This window comes from Perna viridis, chromosome 13, assembly GCF_037379345.1.
Source record: "Perna viridis isolate PV_CMFRI_1.1 ecotype Kerala chromosome 13, ASM3737934v1, whole genome shotgun sequence".
Classification (NCBI taxonomy): Eukaryota; Metazoa; Mollusca; class Bivalvia; order Mytilida; family Mytilidae; genus Perna; species Perna viridis.
Genome location: NC_142457.1, coordinates 3,169,389 through 3,192,993, shown reverse-complemented (window position 1 = coordinate 3,192,993; position 23,605 = coordinate 3,169,389). Strand labels below are relative to the sequence as shown.

Sequence of the window (23,605 nt, the reverse complement as noted above, 5' to 3'; positions counted from 1 at the left end):
GGACTCCACTAAAACAGGAAAACCCAGAATAGTACAAGACAAGAAAATAATGTTCTCTTTTGCACTCGTCATATGACGCTGTGAAAATTTGCCAATCATATCTGCATTGAATTTTTTTTTTATCAGGACAGTTTTACTAGGTGAGCGCATCATCGATTGACGTGACAATGTATTTGTTTAGAAGTCAAAGGTCAGCAATTTGTTGATAGAGAAATAGCTGTATTTATGATTGGTGGAATATGAAACCAAGTCAGACGTAATTAGAGAAGAAATAACAAAATATATTGCAGAAAGGTGAACGGTGTTTATTTTTTGTTCTGAATCTAATGATGCTTACATATATGATCAGTAAGCAATGGTAATCAATTCAAGGGAACGAATTAAAACCCGAGCAGAAATCAAAAGAGTATATTTCTAAAATAATGGCAAGACAAGGAATACAGACATGCCTTACAAAAACAAAATATAACCAAAATAACACTTACAGAAAAATATATAAAAAATCCCCCGAAAACTGGGAAGGAAAACTATAACACTATGAAAATGAGGAAATTACTCACTGAAATAGCTAAACACGGTACTTACTCACCGAAATAGTTAAACGCGGTACTTACTCACTGAAATAGTTAAACACGGTACTTTTAAATTAAGAAAATTACGGCATACAAAGATATTGTTTCAGGAAAAACTCGTCGATTAAATCCAAACACGTTAGGTTTACTTTCTTGTTTTTATTAGTTCGCATAACCCAATAGTTAAACACGGTACTTACTCACTGAAATAGTTAAACACGGTACTTTTAAATTAAGAAAATTGCGGCATACAAAGATTTTATTTCAGGAAAAACTCGTCGATTAAATCCAAACACGTTAGGTTTACTTTCTTGTTTTTATTAGTTCACATAACCCAGCTAGCACAAAAACGTAATAAAAATTTTATAGAAATGATTCCTTAAAAGACTGAAATATTGTTTAGAAATGTTTTTAAAACGTAACAAAATTATGGTTGCAGAAATGTTATAATAACGTATTCAATAACCATTCACTATAATGTTATTATAACGTTTCCTTAAAAAGACTGAAAACTTTTTTAGAAATGTTTTTAAAACGTAAAAATGTATGTTTGCAGAAATGTTATAATAACTTTTCAACAACCATTCATTACCATGTTATTATAATGTTTTTTTACTAACATTTTTTCAAAACAATCTAAATTATGAATATTTTAATGCAAAATCGCATACACATACAACAGGTTAAGCATGAGGTAAGAAATTTGTAGAGTTCGATATAGTTTGTAGATGCAGCAACAAACTAAACGAAATTTCAAAAATAGATTTTGTCAGTTCACTTATTCATCTTCAAGGATTTCAAGCAGAATCCTTTTCCGTTCTTTCAGATGTACAGGATTAATGATATAGTCACGATAAACATATCTACAGTAGTTAGAATTTAAATACTGAAGGAAAAAATGATACATTATAACAATTACATATTACTTGATTTCTTTTGCAACACGTTTATGTATCAATCATGGAAATACTATTGTCTGCTAGATTAAAACATGCTGTTATGCATAAAGATTTTATTTGCACATTGAAAAATCATGAACTGAGTTTTTAGACTGCAATAGTGGTGTACAGTTTAAAATGTATGTACTCTTCAAACAGGAAGTATATATCTGTGGAACACATGCATGTGTTTTATAATTAAAATTTTATTGAAGTTCAGCAAAAACAGAGGTGAGTCCAAGAGGGGCCCAGCTTCCCCCTCATATTTGAAAAAAAAAAATAATTTGATTTTTTAGAAAATTAGTGGTACAACACACGAAAAGACTAACAAATGTCATGATCACTTGCATGGTCCAAACAGATTTTCATTACTATATATAAAACTTACTTTGAAAAAAAAATGATCATCTTGGTTTATTGGGAACATTAAATCATTAGGTATGAGCTTCTTTTGTAATCCTTATTCCATGTGTATCTGAGATCATGTGTTTTTCTTATGAAGAAATAAATAAAAAATGACAAGCATTATTTAATCAAAACTGTGAACTTCATAAGCTCGATTCAAACCCCGAAGAAGGTAAACACCTTCAATAAACAACAAACAATTTTACAAGCATGAATACGCAAAAAAAACCATAATATTCAAAATTATTAGAACATACATGTATTCAATATTATGAACCCAATTTTAACAATATGTATAGTGTAAATGTTTCAAAGTTTCTGTCAATTTGGCTTTCCATACATGCAGTACATATCAACATTGGTAATTCTTCCAGCATGAAATTTACTTAAAGTGCAGCAAAATAATCTAAATGCTAAAAAGGGCTTTTACATTTTTGCCGCACTTGTCCTGAATTTCAATGAGATTGTTTTATTGTAACTTTGAAATCATAGGTGAAGGTGAAACTTAATTAGATTTTGTTTATATAACTATTCCATTTAATGAGAAATTGCTGACACAAAATATAAGGAATGTCAACACATTCTCTGCCTTTATATTCCTAATTAACTCCAACGTTGACATAAGTTGAATGAACCACGTGAAGTAGGCTACTAATCACCAAATGATTTTTTATATAATACTGTGATACAAAAATATGTATACATTTTTAATTTTGACTTAGTCAAATGTAGTAAAACACATAAAAATCCTACTTATGTATGTAATAGGAAATGTTAGTCAATGATAAACCATACACAAAAAGCAATAAATGAAGAGCATCAGTTAAATATCTCATCATGCCTGTACCTAAATTGATATTTAGTAATTTTATATATATATTATACATCATACAAAAAAATCACAAATGTCTGCATTCAAAAAAGGTATTCATAATAATATAGCATATGTTGCCAGCAGAAGATGATGATACGCCAAAGTAACAATCTCTGAAAAAAAAAAAAAAAGCACACGAATCGCAGTTCGGTATATTACCAATATTGGTATAATATGAATATACTCTTACGAATTTATTGGTTGATAATATTAAATGCTTGAATTATCATCTCTTTTTCTATATAAAAAGAACTTACCAAATATTACGACTTACCACAGAAAGAATGTATACAGAAAACTATATGCGTTGTTAAGTCAACTGCAGTTTTTACAGAAATTTCCAACAAATCGAAAGTAAATACAAGATGTACGTATAAACGTTAAAAATATTTCAAATATCACGCAGCTTACTGAGGATTTTCTATTTATAAATAGCATTTAGGATTTTGATTCGATTGTTCTTAAAATAAACAAATATCAAACATCAAAGACATCGCTGTTTATCGAGTTATTTTTGGACTTTGTAACAGACGAATGACATTGTCATAACAGCTGTATGCTATATATAGAAATATATTTTCTACGTGCTTGTTATCATTTCTATCTGGTTTCCTTACGATCTTAACATAAATATTAAATTGCACTTTGCTAAACAGTTCGGCCTGTCGACTGAAAACAGTATATCATAGTTAGTTAAAAACATAAGAACGAAACAAACCTTCATCGTATACGTTAACTGTTTTGGTCTTGTATAGTAGTCTGTCAATCTACTTTAAACAATAAGGATATCAAGTTTTATGCACAAACGAACTTTGGAATGAGTTAGAAGACAGAAACAAACCTATTTCGGTCATATCTATAAAAAGAAAGTTCCATTTAAGTGTTTTGTAAAACACTAGACAAAGTCTAGATGCTTTATTATACCTACAATTTCTTATTTTAGAACCACTATTCTTCACTCGGACTGTGCACTTACATAAAAAGTCAAAATCAATCCAACTGCATATACAAGTTATCGATTATTCAAGAATGAACTAATTAACTGTTTTTACCAACAGTTTCAAAATATCGACTTTTTTTATGAGACAACTGTAAGCAGACATTCGTTAAAAGTAAACTCCCTAAAATAACGAGAAGCATACAGAAATAAGCGCGTCATTACCGTTCTAGGACACAAATCTTGATAAGCTGGTCATGTAACGACAGTCACCATCGAATGTTGCTTGTTTTCAAATATGGCGACACCAGAAGGCATTTTAGTCTATATGTTCAGTATCTTTGTCTCCTATAGGTCTACTATCTTTGTCTCATCTATCATTGATTTACAAACCACTATAAATACAATATGGCTATTACCCACAGATTTAAAGATCTCAGCGACATATTGATACTTTTTTGTGGTCTTATTACGTCTTTCTTTATAAAAGATTTTACAAAATATAACGACTAGCCATACAAATAATATATCCACTAAAGTTTGAGTGTGCTCAATACGTGATGTGATATTATTTAATAGATAATCTCCAACATAACGAAAGTAACATATGATGCACGCATGAAAATTGAAACATTTCAAATAGCATGCAGCTAATGAGGATTTTCTATATATTGAAAACTGAGTATTTAATTACACTTTTGTGTCTACTGAAGGGAAACCCACCAATCTACTTTCACAGAATTTGAAATATGGCTTTCAGAATTATTAAGGACGACATAAGAAAAGCACAGAAAGAAAACATAGGATATAAAAATACTGCCAAAGTATACAATGACACAAGAATACAAGTTTATAAACTAACTTTGGTCCCTTAAGGGGCATATACAATACAAACAAATTAGTTATGAGCAGACTATCAATTATATGAAGTACAATGACATTATAAAGTGTTTGATAAATGATATCAAACTGTGAATTTATCAGGTTCCATAAAAGGACACAATATAAGGTATTGAGAGTGGAATATTCAGATATATGCAAGAAAAAGAGAGGATACTATCTATATAGAATATATGGTTTTTATTCAGTGACGTTGATAAAGTAATGCTTAATAATGAATTTGTTTCATTATGCATTGAACAATATATTAAAAACTTCTGAGCTTTTTTCAAAGATTCAACATAAAAAACATTCTACAAAATTTGTAATTTCATAATGTCCACGCTTGCATCCGCCAGTGATTTTTACAAGCTCAAAAAATGGCGAATTCTGCAGGACCATAAAATAAAAGTATGATTATGCCTGATTTTCTTCTGAAAAAAAAAAGAGATCGACATTTGTAAATGAAACTAAAGCCATGTAAAACAAGTATTTACAAAGTCAAATACTTTCACAATGGCAGGGCTTAATGAATTATACCAAACTAAATACAGAGTCAACCATTAGAAACTAGAATATAGTAAATGTCAAGAGTAATCACAGAACCACAATATCGAGAGGAATTATAAAAACAAATATATATTGAAGAGATAAATACAAGACAGAGACAATTAATGAAGGGAACCAATATTCTAGCGGAAATCAAGCCGCCGTAATCAAGGGACAACGACTAGACAGGAAGACAGGCATACACAACAAAGTACATAAAGTAACTAAAATAAAACGTGCAAAGTAATAGAAGTAAATGAATAACTTGGACTCCACTTAGAAATGGGAGCATGGACCAAGTGCATTGGTAGATTAAAGGTCCTCTGCTTTTCTAGATACTTTGAACTATGTACAGTATTTTTTATCCATATTGCTGACTACAAAAGAATAGGACGCTTGTTCATGTGACAAAATATTATGCAATTAAATGCTAGAAAATTAAAGGTTTATAGTATTTAAAAATCTTTTACAAAATAAAATAACTTACCACAAAAGTATATATTCAGGAATAAATAGTTATGTTGTGAACAGATGTGCTGTGCGCTTTAGAAAATTACGTCATTTGTTTTTCGAAAAATCACTAACAAACTGAAAGCAGATTAATGGCCATGACCTTGTGTAACAACTGAATCAGGGAAAACTTGATCAATATGTTTTTTACTATGAAAAAAGTCTGGCAAATTCTTGTCACGCAAACATTTCTCGAAATAGCTAATCTGATATCCAAGCGCATCATGTTAGGTAACAAAGAAGTGACACTATTAAGGGTGTTTTGGTAATTTGATGTTATCGTAAAATGACATAAAACTTAAACGTTATTTGTCCAACTTAGTTTGGTAAGTCGTTCGTTTGGCACATAATCTGTTATTTGTTCAAGTATATCATAAAGTATTGGTTACACTGTTTTCAAAACGCGCTGTAATACCTAGATTTAACCAACCATTTCGTCTGAAGTGCCTGTACCAAGTCAGGACCATTGCGGTACTTGCAGCTCCGGAGGCCATGTGAGCCGTCGTCGTCGTTAACAATTTTTCAAAACTGTTCTCCTCTGACACTACTTGACCAATTTGAACTAAACTAGGTATGAATGTTCCTTTGGGGTATCTTGCAGAGAACTGATGTGGGAATTTTTGATCCGCCAATAAACATGGCTGCTGTTACTAAAAATAGAACATAGGGGTCAGACAGTAGTTTATTTTGCATATATCTCCAAAACGGTTAGGTTTAGCCCATTCTTTTCAATAGCTGAAATGAACCTTATCATTAGAACTACAAAAGTCCCCAGGGATAAAAGTTGTCAGACGACTTGTTGTAAGAGTTATTACCCTTGAAAGGGGAAAAATGACGTTTTTATTTTTGTTTTGTATTTTTACAGTTTTCAGCCAAAATCTTGAAACTATAATAGATAGAAAGAAACTTTCAATCGCGGAAATAATCCTTATGATAAGTCATGATGGACAAATTCTTGTTAAATTCATTGCCCTTGAAAGGCAAAATTCAACCAGGTGAGCGATTCAGGCTCCTGGGAACCTCTTGTTAGAAAACTGAGGGAGATATAATTGCATTCATTATTAGGTTTCCTCATTTTAATTAATGTCTTTGATTAAAGGTATACCAATATGGTAAAGATAAAAATTCATATAGGAATATCATATATTTCCATAAACCTTTCTTGATAAGAAATACAATTATTTTAAGAATGTTAGCTTAAAATGAATAAAAAAGACCCTTTTATCATTGAGATTTAAAAATATAAACCTGATTTACCTTAGTTTTAATTATATGTTCTACTTCCTCTCAGAGACCACCATGGCAATGGCACTTCCAAATGACTGGCTAAAGCCAATTCACGTCTTTGCTCCAGGTGAAGATAATCTCCGGAAGAAAATATTAAAACAAGTTCCTGATTATCGTATACCTGATGATGAATGGGAAAAATACACCAGAGCGACCGAGGGGTTCCTTGAGAGACTAGGAGCAAACATTACGGAAGAGATGGAAAAATACAATGGAGAGATTGAATAAACACATGGAGGGTTTGTGAAAGACAAATGTTGAAAATAACTGTCCCGAACGAGTACGATATTCTACATCCGTTTAGAATTCTGTGGCTGGAATTCCAAAGAAGTGATTTAAAAAACCCCAATGGTGAAGTGGTCCCAGAATTATCTTGTCAAATAGTAAAGATTCGCAATGACCAAATCAAAAAGAAGTTCCCTAAACTGGCTGACTGATAAGGATGTATTTTTTACGAATGATCATGGAACAACTTACATTCACACAAAGAATTTCCCTGAATTGGTATGGATCCAAATTGTTGACAAAGCTGTGAGTAATTTTCTTCAAATACAAATCGAAAAGAGAAACAACCTTCCGGCAATAAATATACGGACTATCAACGAAGGATTTGTAACAGACTTTGACGTTGTTCCTGCGCTTCTAGAGAACACCGAAGAAATATACATCCCAGAGGCCATCATTGGAGCGAAGGACAGAACTGTTAATCTTGAAATATTTGGATTATTCAAATATGACAATCATAATCGTGATCAAATAAAAGAAAACGAACGTACCTTGGTTTGGGGGGAACGATATGCGTTCACATAAACGGTACATGGCCGACATTTGTCAAAATATTCCTGAACGTCAATATATAATGACGGCAAATCGTATTTTGAAAGCGGTGATTGTGGCTTCAAAAAGTCCCAAATTCCACTTGGGCAATTGGTTAGTTGATATCACCTGAAAACTATAGAATACTACTGTGTCCTCCGATTAACCATTAACAGTGGACGGAGTAAAAGATGCACTTGGGTATCAGATATCCTACCTATATAAATGTGTCAGAGAAAAGAACTTACCAGACTTTTTCCATGTAAATAAACACATTGACAAAGTTTTTCCTGGATCAGTTGTTACCAAGAATGGCAGAGAAGTCAATCTTTTTTGGAAAGAAAATGAGAAAATGGTAAAATATGCTGTGCATGGAATGTGCAATTTAAGGGAAATGTTGGTGGACTGTTACACTACATTTGAGGACATAGATGTTGCCTTTCTATTTAGATGATAATGTAATGATATTGGTAATATCCATTGCTCCTCCAAACTTAACAAAAATATTCACAATATTCAAGCAATATTGTATCCTTTTAATGGAAGGATTTTCGGAAGTCTTTCTGTTTTCTCAGTTGTAATGGATTCAAATCTCTAAATTCAGAATTAAATCTTTCTATACTAATTGATCAATTTTCGGTTATACAAAAAGAAAATGATTGGGCCTTTATCTCCCCTTCTACCTTTTGACCCTTTGACTTTTTGGCAAGGGCGAGATACAACGCGTTAAGTTATTTTTTCACTTGTATTTATTCGTATTATCTTAATGATCATTTTGTATACCCATCTTCTGAAAGGCTTATTAATTGTTTCAAACCTTTACACATCTGCTTGAGTTTGAGTAATATATAACCCTATAGACGTGTCACATATCTCTATGTAATGCATGCTTGTTTTGAATTAATATCAGTACTATCAAATGTGTTGTTACTTTTCTTCTGCGGTACGTAGATGAAATAAACCACAAAGAATAATATATTCAGGGAATAAACGGCAATATTGTAATTGTCTACAACAATATGTGTACAGCAGATGTGTAGTGTTAATCTTGTGTAGATATATGTATATTACACATTTAGTATAACATTAATACAGGTAGATTTATTGACTAATAACCCTACTATAAATAATACGATTCAATGTCGCCTTTAATAATCTCCTTTTCTCTTTTATCTACCCCGGACTTGACTTTATATGAGCAGCTCGGCGTGTGTTTCTTTGAAAGCAGAGAATATTACCCTACCGATGAACCGGGTTTATGTTTCCAGTTTTTAGCGGAGTCCAAGATGCCCTTTCCTTTTTGTTGCTATGTGCATATTATTTCTGGTTATGTTATGTTCTTTGTTGTGTTTGTCTGTTTGCCAAGTCTGGTCTTTTTCCTGAATTATATCTGGATCTACCATTCTAGATCACTTGTATTGTTTTTGAGTTTGATATCATTTACACGGGCAGATATTTTTCACATGAAATTGACATGATTTTCATGTGAAATTCATTTAACATGAATTGCACGTGAAGGCTCGATTCACACGAATTTCACGTGAACTCTGACACAAAATTTATTTGATCAGTTCAGGTGAAAACCACGTGAAATGTGTGTGAAAATTATGTGAAATAATTTTGCCTGTGTACGAAAACCTTTGATATTGTCATTGTACTTCATATAGTCTGCTCATAGTTATCTTTATTTGTATTGTATATGTCCCTTTAGGACCAGTCGGTGGCTGATTAACTTGTATGCCAGTATTCTTGCATACTTTGGCAGTATTTTTACATCCCTTTTTGTTCTTTCTGTGCTTTCATTATACCGTGACGTCCTTAATAATTCCAAAAGCTATATTTCAAATTTGGTGAAAGTAGATCAGTTGGTTTCCCTTCAGTATACATGAAAGTGCAATTAAATACTCAAGTTGTAAGAATGTTAGTATAGTTATAGAACATTGAAATTTTCAATATATAGAAAGTCCTCAGTTAGTTACATGTTATGTGAAATGTTTCTATTTGCATGCGTACATCTTATATTTAATTTCGTTTTGTTGGGATTATTTAAAAAAATCAGTTGTCTTTATATCACATCAGATATTTACCACACTCAAACTTTATTGTATATATTATGTGTGTGGTGAGTCATTATATTTTGTAAAATCTTCTTATAAAGACAGAAGTAATTCAACCATATAGAAGTCTCACGAGCCAATTTAATCCGTCCCTGAGAGCTTTGAATCTGTTGTAAATAGCAATACTATATCTATAGTGGTCTTTAAAACGACGATGGGTTAGACAAGAATGTGGATCTATAGACTAAGAAGTCATATATGATGTCGCCATATTTGAAAGAGCAATCACGGGAACTAAGATTCTGGCGGAAATCAAAAGTATGTAATCCAGGGACAATACCAGACATGGAAAACAGACAAACACATCAAAGAACATAAAGTGACTAAAATGATACATACAAAATAACACCAGAAAATGAGCTTCTAAGAATTCACTAAACAGGGAGCATGGACCGGGTGCACCGGTAGGATAAGCGTCTCTTGCTAATCTTAGAAACTCCTGCCGAGTTGTTCATAGAAAGTCAGGTCCGTGGTAGACGAAATAGTAAAGGCAAACAAATAAAATAAACAAATCAAAATTGTGTCTTTGAAAGTTATTGACGCTCATGTTCGTGGTGCATCTTAATCGGTAGTATTTTATAGCAGTTTAATTTAACGGATTTGTACTACAGTTGCTTCATGACAATTTAGTCGATAATTTGCAAGTTACTTCTCTCTGTTTAAGAATTGATTTAATTTATCCGTCAATTAACATGCGTGGCTACAACTTCTTTAAACATTTGGAAAGAGTAATCAAGGGAACCAAGATTCTGGCAGAAATCAAAAGAATGTAATCCAGGGACAACGACCCGACATGGAAAACAGACATACACAACAAAGAACATAGAGTAACTAAAATCATACATACAAAGTAACAAAAGTAAATGAGCAACTCGAACTCCACTAAAAACTGGGAGCATGGGCCAGATGCACCAGTTGGATAAGCGTCCTCTGCGTTTCTAGAAACACTCGCCGAGTTGCTCATAAAAAGTCACGTACGGGGTAGTCCCTTACCATCGATTTCTAAGTGTAGGTCAAGATATGTGGCTGACTTAACAGTGTCTGTAGTATCCTTTATGTCAAGCTATTTTGGGTAGATGCGATGTGTCAAATCCCCGAAATTAGGATTGTTTGAAGATAACACGTCATCTATATAGCAGAAACTGAGATAAAAAGATCTAGCTAACCGATATTATTTCTTTCGGATCAGATCAGCTATAAAGTCAGCTTCATAAGAGTGAAGGAATAGGTCAGCGAGTAGAGGAGCACAATTTGTTCCCATTGGAATGCCGACCGTTTGTTGAAAAACACGTCCACCACACTGGACAAATATGTTGTCGATTAAAAATTCCAGCATTTTGTAAAGAACTTCTTCTGTATATTTGTAAGATGATTTGGAATGATTTCTTACAAAGTATGAGGAATATCTACCAAGAACAATATATTTGTATCTAGGTGTACCATCTTTTTTTGAAAAAACAACGATGTATAATGTTTTTAAGTCGGTATTTTAACTGAGTATGTGGAATAGAAGTATACAGTGTTGAAAAATCATAGGTTTTAATGCTATTATATTCTGATAATAGTCTTGAACTGATTGTCTCCAAACGATCTTTCGAATTTTTCCGGATCCACATTGAATTTGTACCTCTACTGGAGTAACAAGTATTGTAGTAGGACTGCAAACCCTCTTTGACAGCTGTGAGTATAGAAGTTGAAAGTTTTGAAAGAGGTTTGGTGGTACATTTTGCAGATCCAGCTAAGAAACGTTGTTTGTATGGATTCTTGTGGAGTATAGGAATCCAGTACATAGACGGTAAATCACAGTCATCGTCCTTGGTAGAAAGACCAAAAGAGGACAACACATATTTATGGTTTTCCACAATTTCTTCTTCAGAGAGTGTGGTGACAGTATAGGTCTTATCACGACTATTATTTTCTACGTCTACCTCTGACAATAAACATTGGATGTAAAACGTTTTGCAGAAAAAAAACAATGTTGTTTTGGGCTTTGTCTGCTGGTACGACAACATATTTGTCATGTAAAGTAGACAATGTTTTTGTACATCAGGTTCCTTGAAAACTGATGTAGCATTGGCACTCATTGACCTACTTAAAACTTTCATTCGTTTCAAAATTAAGGACTTCACGGCCTTCAAACACTCTGACAGAGAATCAATGTCTTCTTGTTCTCGTTTTATCGATTCTCTCTCCTAGTCCTCCACGGCATCAATAAGAACTTTGAAGTGATACGTTCAATTTATGGAGCGCGGTTCACAGTACCTTGGACCTTTAGAAAGGATATAATGCAGGGATTCGTTTTCGATGTATTGCAAATTTGACAGTTCTAACATCGTTGGGAAATTTTCAGACCTTACTATACGTTTATATATCTTCCCTGTATCAATTTGATATATAAGAGTCCAAAGCAAATTCTTTGGTCGTTCCCTCCGCGGGACTCGAATTCGTACCGCTGTGACATATATGGCAACATCGCCTGCTCTAAGTCCATCGCCCTAGACCACTCGGCCAGCTAGGCTATATAAAATATAGCTTTCGCTGACCGGGTGATTCCTCCTCGTAGGGTTAATTCTACCTTAGTACACGATGTATGGTAGTACGGGACAGTTCATCTAGGTGTTATTATGTAGGATAGAGGATCAAATTAATGATTTTATAAAATAAAATATAAAATATTCTTCAACTAAAACAAAATACGCTTTTATAAAAAAAACCATGGGGTCAATTTTGAGAAGTTGTTACTAATGATGATGTATTTAGTGTTATCCACAAATGTCCCAAATGTCCTCATTGACATGTTTTATTTGAAATGCCTTATTATTCCTTCGCAAACAATATGGCGAGGAGATATAATAACGGAACCGCCGGTCCATAATATATTTGTGAACACTCTACAATTAACGTCCTTCAAAAACTCCAAATTGCAGCATATGTACGTTCCTTCCTCATTTACCGATGCAAACACACTTTTCAAATTTCTCCGGCTTAATACCAAGCAAACGTGGTTTTACAATCGAATAATGATGGACACTTTAAACTGGATATAATTCTTGAACAAAAATGATAATTTAGATTTCCAATTATCATATTTGCTGTGTTAAACATTTTTATCTTCAAACTTACACAATTAATTCAACATATCAGTTTAGTAAGTAACTTGTAAAGTTCAATATTTACTGAACTATTTTCATTAGGAGGAATTTCGTTCAGAATATTACGAATTTTCATTGAGCAGTTATAGTTGTGACTCCTACATTTATCCAAGTATCTACCATAACAAAAGAAATATCAGTTTTGTTACTGTTTCATCAATTCATTTCTTCATTTGATCAATATGATTGTGGTTTTTCACAACTACAACAACATTTTCATCTTAAATCACATACCAAGTATGTAAACAACAGAAATCTTGTCCCAATGTCGTAACAGTCCATGTACTAAGTAACTTAAACTACAATTAAAGCTAAGAGACGAAAAGTTCTATGGAAAAAGCTATTACTTGTGATTACCTTTAGGGAAAAGCTATTACTTGTGATTACTTTTAGGGAAAAGCTATTACTTGTGATTACCTTTCATGTTTTATAGATTTTCTTCTGGAAGCGCTCAATCTTTCAGGACAAGATGCTGTCACATTTGCTTCAAATTTGAGATCAGGATTTTACTTTTCATATGTTGGGAAGATTATGTGTGGGATATGAGTCAGTTGGAACAACAGCCATAACAACCGTCCTCAAAGGAGGGATACCAAATGTAGTAGAACAATCAACAGAAGGAATCGATCTTCATATCTATAAGGCGGCTGTTGATATTTCATACAAAAAGTGGATTATAAGAGGTAAAAATAATTAGATGTTTATGAAAATGATACGTCCACAAATATATATCTTCAGTGAGCTTTTTTTTTATTTATTACATCAGACATGATGTGGTGGAGCAAATAAGTTCAGTTCTGTTACTGTATTTTTTTTTTGTTTGCAAAACATGTCTCCGAAAGATTTGTTAAACGGCATACCACAAAAACAAATAAGTATTTTTCTTCAAAACACGTCTTCTATTGTACTTCCTTAGAAAGAAAACTCTGTTGTAAATAGAAGTTTGAAACGCCGTAACTGCCTTAAGCCAGTTTGTATTTTATACATGTAGGATATTATTCGATCATATAGTATGAAAAGCCGACTAATGTTCATATTTCAGTGAAACTGCTCTTACGTATGCACATGTATTTCTTATATTTGATTCGAACACTTTCTACATATGCACTTACTGTTCAATATTTGTACATTATTTTCCTCAATATGCACATAGATGAATATTTTCCCGCGCATTTTTTGTAAATTTAGCTTTCCGCAACGAATAAAAATTTGGCATCATCTTAGGTGAACATCAGATGCCGTACTATTCAATTTATTCGGTGTATCATTATTCCTACCAGTTCTCTGTGCAGCCACAATTTTCCAGGTTGATAGAGGATTCAAATGATTGAAATACTCAGTTTTTATTTTGTTTTTTAGAGCAGTTTGTTTCTTTACGTTATAATTATACGGATAAAACCCGGGGGCAAAACATTTTATCACATACATAAAATATTAGGTTTAACATTGTATTCTGCTAAGCAACTAATTTTAAAAACTGAATTGTTTAGTGTACATATGTATATAAATATGTTGTAATGAAAATCATGTTTTGTAGTTAATAACAGAGAACCCTATGTAACGTTTTTTTTTTTTTTTTTTTTTTTTTTTGTTGCACATCGATTCAAGTAGATGGTTCAACTTCCTTAACGTCCTCCATTCACGGTCCAAATTTGGAACTTGGCTTATATCCTCGATCTTATTAATTTCATTTCGCCTGCTTGACAGTTTGGTCGAAATATTAATATTAATATCATGTTAAATGTACTACATCCAATAATTCTAATCATAAGATTTTTTATGCTTATAGCCGTTTTTGATTGTCGAGAACGTCTTTGCCAGAAAGTTCATACTTGCATGAACTTCTTCAGATCGTTCATACATGTATGAACCCCGGTCAACTTGAAACCAATATGACGGTCGTGTAGTTCTAAAGAGTGTGACAACGAACTAAATGGCAAAATATAGCCGAAAGAATAGTTTATTATATCCACATTTATTTTACTGGTAGAGTTTATTTACAGAGTAATTTTCAGCTCGGGGAAAGAAACATATAAATGCTTAATTACAAGTAAATTTGCTCCAAAATTAAATTGTCCTAGAACTAGATTCTATAAATACAAATTCAAAATGTCGGGATGGAATTATAAGGATTAAACTGCTGTGTTCGGTCGTTCATGGATGTATGAACGGATCTCTCAACTCCAAAGCATTACATGAACGGCTTCTGGGAGATCAGAGATCCGTTCATACATGCATGAACGACCGAAAATAGCTGTTTAACCCTATAATCAATTTCATAATATTGGTGTACAACCAAATATATTTTCGACATTTAACTTTTCAGAATTTCAGATAATCATCAGGTAAAGAAGTTAATTTGTTTCTCATGTGCATATGGATAAAATGTGAAAAATAAAAGGCGATCATTTTATACAAATTCTTAATTTTCAATATTTAAATACATTTTGTTAAATACATACTTTTAAAAAGAAATAGCCATGAACTTTTTCTACTTGATTTCATATTTCGGCTTGTTTTCCTCTTATTTGCTATTTCGATTTGCATCAGGTTTAGCTACTACAAGTGGTTTACACGAGAATTATATACAAAATATTCGTGACCTATTCGTTAGCTTAATACAAAGTGTTAAATATATATCTTTCAAGAACTTGACTTGATGGATGTTGGCTTTAGAGATCTTTTGAACAAAGAAAACACGATGGCAAAACTTTCGAAAGAGGAATATGAATATGGAATGGATTTGAAGGAGATGAGCGATGGTACCACCAGTAAGGCAATAGATAAGAATGATCCAATTAAAGAGCACATAGGTACATCGCCGCCAGATGTACAGAAAATGTTTACGTATATGGATCTGGTACGAACAGGACAAACGAACGTACACAAAACAAATCAGGAGTCAGTTTTTGATGACATAGACAGTTCTTAGTGGAGTCCGAGTTGCTCATTTACTTTTGTTACTTTGTATGTATGATTTTAGTTACTTTATGGTCTTTGTTGTGTATGTCTGTTTTCCATGTCTGGTCTTTGTCCCTGTATTACATTCTTTTGAATACCGCTATAACTTTGGTTCTCTTGATTACTCTTTCATAGATTTGTTGAATATTAATGAGATAAAACAAGAAGGGGTGAGGCGTAAAAAAGAGGTCTTCTCAAAATACACTTGCACCAGATAATATGATGGACTTTGGAGGGCAAACGCCATTCTATTCCACCCATCAATCTTTTCTGACATATAGAGGAATTTATTTTCTGGTCATAGAGGGAAGAAAAGATTTTGATGATGAAATAGAGACATACATGTTTATTCCAGGGCGCTACGGGAGTTCAACAACACAGGGTAATTCTACAAATACGCTGTCAACGTTTTTTTTATGAAACTTTCCCTAACTGACTATTATAATTTGAATCCATAGACTTGGCAGATACATGCACAATGTTTTAATCTGTATTTTTTGCTCTTTTATAATATGGCTTACTGCCTTAATTTTTCGATGGTATTCTTCTTCATATACCGGACTTAACCTTCAACGATTAGCACAGTGGGTTTCTTTTATGAAACAGATTATATTTACACGTCTGACACACATGAGGTAATCACCATGATTTTAAAGTGGTGTTCGTTTTACTGTTTGTATTTTTGGTTCTATTTTTTGTTTGTTTGTTTGTGGTCTTTTGGTTCCTTTGATTTGCCCGATTTATCATACATCTGTTGTCAAATTGTGGTTTTCTGCTTTACCCATTCCGTGTACCTATTGTAATTAATGTATTACTTCTCCTGTTTTATTACGTTTCAAGACACATATTGTCAATGAACTGCATACTATAAAGAACCTAGATATCAATTTTCATCAAAATAAAACAACTTTGAACTTGAAAATTCTTAAAACTCAAGCCATACCTCCTTTCGTTAATGGAGTATCTTGATATTCTACCACCCCAAGGATGTACAGCGAATCTGGGACTTTGATTGAATCCGGTTTATTCTATGTCCCTTGCCTAGTTAAAACTATTGATGACACAAAATATCTAGCAGATGCCTCAACATATAAAATACAAGGATTTTCTTTCAAATTCCATAGCATTATATTGCCAACCACCATTGGAAATAGATTGATTGCATCAGGTGTCAACATGTATGAAATAAAGAGATACAAAGGAAAACTGATGTTGTTTTAAGGTTGTTGTAATAGTATAGAGTAGTCTTGACCTGGTTGTTATCCTAAGATCTGATAGAATAGATATATTCCTAGTATATATGTTTTCTGATTTTGAGATTGTCAATGACACTGTTGCTAGTATAACGGATTGTTTAAAGGACATTTTGAATGGTATACTAGGAAGCTATAGAGTAACGTCATCCGAGGTTAAAGGTGAGCGAAAACTTCTTTTCCATATATAGTGTCCTTGTTTTAATATGGTCAAACCGTGCTATGATGAAGGCAAGGACAATTGGGAGTGTGATCATGGTCACCAAATGACAATGGAAATAAAAACCAACTGGACAGTAAACTAGGTTGGTGCTAGTTAAATTAATGCATTTGTTAGTTTTAAAGCATTCGCTACGCTGAGTTTCTCTTCAATGATTCACGATTTTTGTTTTCCTTGCAGATGATTTTACATCTTTCAATAAAAAAATATATAATATATACAAAAGAATCAATAGAATGAGGTGCTTCAGTTAATAAATATATGGTATATTGTTGTATAATATTTAAAAAATGGAAGGATCTATAAAAAGTCTCATATTTTTTTTCATCAGAAAATTGAACATTGTAAAACACATGAAAGAATAAATGAAGTTTTCGTCTTTGATCTTAAATTTGCATTTAATTTTTACTTCCAAGTATTCTTGGTTAAAAGTTTAAAATTATATCATGGAGAATATCAGCAGCATTAGGATATTTTACTTGATCACAAAGTGCGATATGTTTGGTAACACTTGAGAAAAGTGGTTGCAATTCCTTGTTATTCTTTTTTTTTGTTTTTGTTTTTGTTTTGTGGTTTTTCTTTCCCCTTATTCGTTGTCGTTGTTATTTATTTGTAATAATTTTTTTTAACGCTGTACTCATTTATTCATTTGATGGATTTGTTATCAAAAATGCTTAAGATAAGAACAGATCAAAGTATTATTTTCGTTTTTTCAGGCTTGTATGGTCATATGTTGAATGAAAGTCAATTTATTTAGCTAAACTGGCTATTTAGTTTAAATGGATTTGCACAAGCTCGTTGTCAGGCTTGGGCTTGAGAGAGAGAGAGAGTAAGAACCAATGTTATAGCGGTAATCAAAAGAATGTAATCCAGGGACAAAGACCAGACATGGAAAACAGACATTCACAACAAAGAACATAAAGTAATTAAAATCATACATACAAAGTAACAAAAGTAAATGAGCAACTCGGACTCCACTAAAAACTGGGAGCATGGACCAGGTGCACCGGTAGGGTAAGCGTCCTCTGCTTTACTAGAAACACCCGCCGAGTTCCTCATAAAAAGTCCGGGGTAGACAAACGAGGAAAGGAAAACTATGACCCGTTGAATACATCAGTTTTCATGGTGCAGATGGATACACCATAACGATCCACGAGTTCATGATGACGACCATAACACTTCTGTAGTGATGACTTCAATCTTGTAGCAACATAACCCTGTTCCAGAAGCCTATTTTCTATCGCGATACAAAAAGTCTGCGTAGTTTCGGCAAGCTCTGGCATAACGCATGAGTTGTGATATGAACACTCCATACGCAGGAGCCGAAGGGATGTTGCCACAGATTACAACATTACGTCTTCATTTTTAACAAATACTCATATCAAAGAAAGCGAAATGAAGTTTTAAAAATAGTTGATTTTAGTGTCAAAGTATGCACTATAACGTTTTAGTATAATTTCATCTTTCTTATTATTTTGAATAAGTGATACTTGCAAGTAGTTTGTAAGTTTGTAGAGCAAAATTGTCATGCATATTAACGGATTGTCGCCAAGAAACTTTTGTCATCTAATTATATAAACATACAATATCAAACAGCTTGAAAATCGTGTTTTCTCGTAGTGTGCTGCTCCAGAATATAGTATATTTTGGCAACATATCTAAGTTGTGAAAACCTTTTATTTCTCATATAGTTGTGACTATATGGGTTTTTGTTTGTTTGAATAATCTTAATACCACAACTTTTTTATCTGTTTTTATAGCATTAGTTACAAAGTTTATGAAAGGAGAACCAACAGATAAGATGATAGATTCCATACCTAAAGACGTCATCAACGAGAGTCTGGTACAGGCTTTACAAGTTGGTCATAATGCTTCATTGTGGCTTGAGATGATACAACAATGGCATCAGATTATACATATTAAAAGAGAAATGCTGACAAAATGGAGGAAAGAACATACTGATAAAAAACAAAATGAGAGACTTGACTCAGGCTCTCTGTAACATTGATATAAATATAACTGCCCTTCTACCAGATAAATGAGCAGTTTCTGACCGATTTGAAATTTCTATTCATAATGTTAAAAAAGATGTAATAGTTTGTTTTTAGACTACTGTAAAGTATGACCTTTGTTACTTACCTTGACCAACAGTTCGCATCATATATTGTCATAACTTTTCGTCTGCCATTTCCTCGAAACCTGCTCAGTACAACCAAATTTAAGCAGCAGCATATTTTCTTCAAACTTTATACATGTATCCAGTTTGCAGTACAATTGTTAAGAGAAGTCACCATTGCTACCAAAAACAATGGGGAGAAGTTATAAGATATACATTCAATAAAAGTGACCTTATTGTGTTAGCCGTAACATAGTGGTTACGAAATTGTTGATGATATAATCATTCTATGCACGTTTCGATGCAAATGTTTCTGAAACCAGACGACCATTCTTAATTAGCCTTTGTTGTGGACCTAAAACATATTTGTATATATGTATAAATAATGGATTTAATAAAACATTGAACACGTATTAACTGTTTGGAAAACTATGGGTTATACAACATAGCTTCAAGACTTGTACGTCATTTTCATTGTCAAATTTCTATGATGACATTTTTTGGAAGTAATTATCTTTAGCATTTTCGTGGCTTGTAGTTTAATGCTTGGAAACTGCCATTTACATAAATCAACTTCCAATTGTTGTCATTTTTTTACAGGTATCGCAAATAGAAGATAATTAGCATAAATAATTACGATTGTATCATAATTTAAAAAAACCGTAACAGACAGACAATGTCATTAAAGGTCTAAAAAGTAATAGACGTTAAAAGATTAAATGTATACCTCGTAGAATGTGACGACTATATTTGCTACAAAGCTCAATCAGATCATATGGATAGATGGAAGATAACGTAAGCATAGAAAGGTCTGAAAAAATTCCAACAATATGTCAGAACTGTCAAATTTGCCTAACTCTAACTCTGCCAGCTAGGCTATACAAATTATAGCTTTCTCTGGCCGGGTCTTTCCTCCTCGTAGGATAAATATAAGGATGTACCTTAGTACACGATGTATGGTAGGACGGGACAGTTCATCTGTGTTGTTTTGTAGGATAGAGGATCAAATTAATGATACATGTTACAACATGATACATAACAAACCTAGATGAGCTGTCCCGTACTACAGTACATTCTGTATAAAGTTACAGCCCTAGATATATCTTACGAGGGGATTAATTTGTAAACGATGTATAGTAGTACAGGATAGCTCATCTAGGTGTTGTTGTGTAGGATAGAGGATCAAATTAACGATACATGTCACAACAAATCAATATTATACATACGTCTCAGAATGTGACGACTCTATTCACATTCTAAGACTTATGTACAAATCATTATAAAGAATTGTTTTTAGTTTTAATTGATCGTATGTACTTTTGCATTTGAAATACTAAAAATATCGGATTTTGTGGCATTACCTTATATCCTGAACACAACCATTTAAAGATATTAACTTTTAATTTAAGAAACTATTCTAATGACAAAAGATGATAAAGTCCGAGTTAAAAACGGCTTTTTATACATTTTTTTTTTTTAATTTTTGAAAAAAATTGTTTTGACCAGGTAAGAGAATCACGCTCTAGACCCGTTATCAATTATTAATTACTTAAATCACTTAAAATGATTAGATTGGTTGACAATTGTTACCATATCTTGTTTGGTCTTCTGCGGTTAGTTGATACTAATTATGTAAAAGAGTAATCAAGGGAACCAAGGTTATAGCGGTAATCAAAAGAATGCAATCCAGGGACAAAGACCAGACATGGAAAACAGACATACACAACAAAGAACATGAAGTAACTAAAAGCATGCATACAAAGTAACAAAAGCAAATGAGCAATTCGGATTCCACTAAAACCTGGGAGCATGGACCAGGTGTACCGGTAGGGTAAGCGTCCTCTGCTTTTCTATAAACACCCGCCGAGTTCCTCATAAAAAGTCAAGTCCGGGGTAGACAAACGGGGAAAGGAAAACTATGACCCGTTGAATACATCAATTGGCATGGTGCAGATGGATACACCATAACGATCCACGAGTTCATGATGACGACCATAAAACTTCTGTAGTGATGACTTCAATCTTGTAGCAACATAACCCTGTTCCAGAAGCCTATTTGTTAGAGTTCTAGCACGATACAAAAAGTCTGCGTAGTTTTAATAAAATATGTAAAAAACTACTGTTTTGTCTTCTTATAAATGTGATGCATGAATGAGCATGAGTATAATATATGTTTTCAAATCAATTCATCATGAGTCAATAATTGGGCCAGTGACAAAAGAATTGTATATATTTTAAGATTAACCAGTAACGGAACAATATAAATCAAATTTGCGGGTACTTAAATTCTTCAAAGCAAATCGTTTCCAATATTGGGTCATCTTGAATTTATGTGATATAGATTTCAATTTTTTCAATTTGCGGACAATGAATAAGCAACAATCGGATGCCATATTATAACAGTTTTTGACACTATTCTAGGTATGTTCGATAGACTCTTATCAAAAAAGAAGGTTCGAACAATTCTGAAGATATTTATAGTGTATATACAAAATACACAGTTCCCAAGCGAAACAAATGTTATACTTAAAAGGATACTCAGGATTGTCTTGTTGAATTTCAAATGAAATAAGAAGAATTGGGTCCGTTTTTACATATAATATGTCATTAACATAAGGTCAGGAAGAGCAGAATCATAGAAAGAAAAAAAAACGATATTGTATCCATAGAAGAAAGTCATAATTCTTTAAGTTATACAGTAGTCCCCAAGGCATGATTGGCCGATATGGATCGCCCATTTTCTATATGCCCAAATATTACCATAATTCAATTAAATGTAAAAAAAAAAAAAACAGAATATAAATCATACACAAAAAGTTGACTAATGTACTTGCATTATGAACTTCCACAAAGAAGCATGAGTCATGTGATATTCTTTAAAAGGGAAAAGATGGTGGATGACATCTGAGTTTTACTACGCCCTAAGTCTCCCTCTGCTATTACTCATCATTTTAGAAGGAATTGAGTATTTTTTCAACCAAGGACTGATATTTAAAAAAATAAATTCGGTAAGAGACCTTTTGAGACGCATTTTCACTTATCCTGATTAAGGAGTGTGTTACGCATATATTGATCGCGTTCAAGGAAATCATAGTAAGTGGTATTTGCTCTAGCGTAGCAAATTAAACAAACAAAAAAAAAAAAAAACAAACAAAATTTCAATTTTATATGCAATTAATTTGGTTAACGTTATCAGCAAAATCCCTCATATTTCAAAGGCAAATCAATACCGATTATTTCATATTACTATACTTAACCAATTGCATCCAAAATTTTCAATTATAAAATGATATTGCAGAACCTCGAGTATTTAATTTTGAAACGACTGAAAGTTTTAAGTAGGTCAATGAGTGTCAATGCTACATCAGTTTTCAAAATCCCGGTGTAGCAAAAACATTCTCTTCTATAAATGACAAATATGTTGTCATACCAGCAGACAAAGCCAAAAAACAACATTGGTTTTGTCTACAAAACGTTTTACATCCAAGATTTATTATCAAAGGTAGACGTAGAAAATAAAAGCAGTGATAAGACCTATACTGCTACCACCCTTTCAAATATAAGATTGTGGAAAACCATAAATATGTGTTATCCTCTTTAGGCCTCTCTACCGAAGACAATGATTGTGATTTACCGTCCATGTTCTTGATTCCTAAACTCCACAAGAATACATACAAACAACGTTTCATAGCTGGATCTGCGAAATGTAACCTCAAACCTGTTTCAAAACTTTTAACTTCTATACTAACAGCTGTCAAAGAGGATCTGCAGTCATACCACGACACTTGTTCATTCAAAAGATCTTCTGGAGATCGTCAGTTCAAGACTATTACAAGAATATAATAGCATTAAAACCTATGATTTTTCAACACTGTATATTTCTATTCCCAAAACTCAGTTACAAACCCGAATTAAAACATTATAAATTGTTGTTTTTTTTTCAAAAAGATGGTACACCTCGATACAAATATATAGTTCTTGGTAGAGATTCCTCATACTTTGTAATAAATAATTCCAAA

The 23,605-nt window shown here is 32.6% G+C and overlaps 1 long non-coding RNA gene and 1 pseudogene across 5 annotated transcripts; one reads left to right on the top strand and one right to left on the bottom strand.

The window, feature by feature from the left end:
- Positions 1-284: 284 nt before the first annotated feature.
- Positions 285-5,799, bottom strand: LOC148599256 (uncharacterized). Of its 5 annotated transcripts, none has more exons than XR_015918277.1 (4): positions 5,642-5,799; positions 3,952-4,121; positions 3,064-3,645; positions 285-2,902 (listed from the first exon to the last, which is right to left on the bottom strand). It is a non-coding gene; the product is annotated as an uncharacterized LOC148599256 (long non-coding RNA). The 5 variants fall into 5 exon arrangements; XR_015918280.1 differs by having other exon boundaries at positions 3,508-3,645; XR_015918279.1 differs by having other exon boundaries at positions 3,508-3,559.
- A 1,143-nt stretch (positions 5,800-6,942) lies between these two features.
- Positions 6,943-8,795, top strand: LOC148599255 (uncharacterized; annotated as a pseudogene).
- Positions 8,796-23,605: the final 14,810 nt, after the last annotated feature.